Source organism: Vicia villosa, linkage group LG2 (genome assembly GCF_029867415.1).
Source record: "Vicia villosa cultivar HV-30 ecotype Madison, WI linkage group LG2, Vvil1.0, whole genome shotgun sequence".
Taxonomy (NCBI): domain Eukaryota; kingdom Viridiplantae; phylum Streptophyta; class Magnoliopsida; order Fabales; family Fabaceae; genus Vicia; species Vicia villosa.
This window is the reverse complement of record NC_081181.1, coordinates 41,109,148-41,112,530: the sequence shown is the minus strand read 5'-3', so window position 1 is coordinate 41,112,530 and position 3,383 is coordinate 41,109,148.

Here is a 3,383-nt window from a genome sequence, read left to right as displayed (position 1 = left end):
AACACATGCTATCAAAGCCAATATTGCATAGTCGAATTGGCAAATGGGCTTTAGCCCTTACTGAATACTCACTGATATTTCAACCTCTTAAGGCAATGAAAGGCCAGATTGTATCAGATTTCATTGTTGACCATGCAGTGGTTGAGAACCCTCAACAATATGTAGAGTTGAAGCCTTGGAAGCTATACTTCGATGGTTCGACTCATAAAGAGGGAACTGGTGTTGGAATATTGATAATTTCTCCTGATGGAATTCCAATAAAGCTCAAGTACAAGATTGAAGGTCCCTTATGCTCCAACAACGAAGCTGAATATGAAGCACTGATTGCTGGACTTGAAGCTTTGTTAGAATTGGGGGCAACCAGAGTCGAAATTAAAGGAGACTCCAAACTAGTGATTAAGCAACTAACAAAGGAGTACAAATGCATCAAAGAAAACTTGATCATGTACTTTGTCATAGCAAATAGGTTGCTTAAAAAATTTGAATATGTGAAGTTAAATCACGTCCCGAGGACCAAGAATTAAGAAGCAAACGATCTGGCACAGTTAGCCTCAGGATACAGGGTATCAAAAGAGAAATTAGAGGAACTGATCGAAGTAAGAGGAAAAGCAATGGCTATCAAGCTTTCCCCAAGTGACCTGGAGAATTCACAATTAGGTTTTGCCAGCAAAGAAGAGTTTGAAGTATTAAATATAGACTCTTTAGCAGAAACAGATTGGAGGAGTCCAATTGTGAACTATCTAAAAGATCCTTCGACAGACACGGATATAAAGGTGAAGTATAGAGCTTTATCATATTTCCTGATGGGGAACAAATTGTTCAAGAAAACTCCTGAAGGAGTCTTGTTGAAATGTCTGGGTGAAGCAGAAGCATATTTGGCTCTCTCAAATGTACACAGTGGAGCATGTGGTGCACATCAAGCTGGGCACAAAATGAAATGGCTTCTGTTTCGATATGGAATGTATTGGCCTTCTATGTTAAAAGACTGCATAGAATTCGCAAAAGGGTGTCAAGAATGCCAAGAGCATGCAGGTATTCAACATGCTCCAGCAAATGAGTTAAGTTCAATAATAAAACCATGGCCTTTCAGAGGCTGGGCACTAGATCTGATTGGAGAATTCACCCTAAATCCTCTAAGTGTCAAAGATACATACTAGTAGGAATAGACTACTTCACAAAATGGGTCGAAGCGATACCGCTGGCGAATGTGGACCAAGAGGCTGTGATTGAGTTTATTCAGAAACACATCATATACAGATTTGGAATCCCAGAAAGTATAACCACAGATCAAGGATCAGTGTTCACTGGGCGAAAGATGCAAGACTTCGCCAAAGAAATGGGTTTCAAGTTGCTTACTTCTACACCTTACTATGCTCAGGCAAATGGACAAGTCGAAGCAGCGAATAAGATAATAATCGGTCTCATAAAGAAACATGTAGGAAAAAAGCCTAAGAGTTGGCACAAAACCTTGGACCAAGCGCTTTGGGCTTGTCGAACATCTCCAAAAGAAGCTACAAACACTACGCCTTTCCAAATGACATTTGGACATGACGCAGTACTCCAAGTTGAGATATATTTGCAGTCAGTTCGGATACAAAGACAGGCAGAAATTCCTCCTAACATGTATTGGGAGTTGATGATGAACGAATTAGTAGACTTGGACGAAGATAGACTTCGAGCATTGGAGATGATAAAAAGACAAAAAGAAAGAGTGTCCAGAACATACAACAAAAAGGTGAAAGGTAAAACGTTTATCAATAATGACTTAGTTTGAAAAGTTATTTTACTTATAGATCGAAAGAATCAAACACTTGGTAAATGGTCCCCACACTGGGAGGGACCCTTTCGAATCTTGAAAATATTCTCGAATAACGCTTACGAGATAGAAGAGTTAGCAGAAGATCGCAGGATCCTAAGAGTAAACGGGAAGTATCTAAAGAGATACAAACCAAGCATGCACGAAGTAAAGATTGCAAAAACGTAGATATTGAGGTATACTACGTAAGCCAAAATGGTTGAACTAACACCAAAATGGCTTTGTGTTCAAACAAACATGTATGGCAAATAAAGTAAGAAGACAAAGAAACTTCAAAATATTTTCCATTAATATCAAAGGAGTACATTCATTACAGGAAAGGTGGTTCCCAAAACATTGAAGGTCACAAAATCCAAAACATAAAAACCTAAAACAAACCACCTCCTAGTTGATCCTTTGATCTAAACCCTCTAGGGGCAACATGGGCAAGCTTTCTGCCTCGAACATGTCCATGGATCCAGAGTTACGCATCCTCCTTACTATTCCCTTTTTGAGGAATATGTAAGATAAGAGCCTTCCATATGGAAGACACGTTACGACCCCTTGACGAGCAGCAGCCATAGAAACTGCTTCAACAAGCCCTTTGAAAATCATTAAAGGGAAGTTGATTTTCTTCCCACGGAGGGCACAGAGGATAAATTCCAAATCCTCCACCATGATGATGTTTTGATCATGGTTTCGTGGATGAAAGTTGCCCACGAGAAGTTGATGCCAAACCCTAATAACCTTGGCGCTGAAAGGATCGTTATCCATAAGAGTCCTCAACAGAAGATGAGAAGTCATATTGAAGCTATTATCATCACAAGTCTCACCAGAGTTATTGCATCTCATCAGGTTAGAGATGGTGGAGGGAGTGATTCTAATGTGGGCACGTCGAACCTCTGAGACTATAGTGGTTCTGCCTTCCGGATCTATGCGTAGAGACGCAAACATCCAAAAGTCTGCTAACATGTTGGGATAAACAGGTCCCTCTAGGATTTCATAGTAGAAATCAAGTTCTTGGTAAGCAAAAAGGCACTGATGCTTATGAAGATTTCCTCAAGTTCTTCTTCAGAGAGTTTGAACTCCTTTTTTATGCAAGCCCTAATGTTATTGTAAGTGAGGGGTAGTGCCATGTGGAGAAGAGAAGTTTGAAAAGGGTTTTTCTGACTCTGTGTTTGAGAGAATGCAAGAAGAGAAACGAAGTTTTGGACAAGAGTTTTGAAGCAAGCGTGAAGAAAAAAGTATAATGCTAATCCTTTATATAGACCTGGGGCAATAAAGGAACAGTTCAATTTTAATGATTGATTAGACTGCGTTTGGTATTCCAAAGAGAAGTTATGGCTTCCGCCGTTTCCCGCCCTTGGAAGTTGAGATGTAATCATGAATAACTGGTGCACGCACGTCTCAAAGAGACGTCTTGAAGAAAGTGACGTCATCACTTAATGATGGTTACGGCTAAGGGAGTAGAAACGTCAAGTCTAGGCTAAAAGGGTTGCGAATGATAATCAGGTCACGTGCTTACATTTATTAAGATTACTGTGGCAATAAAAATATATTTTGGCAAGCTTTGAAGAATTGCTAGAGT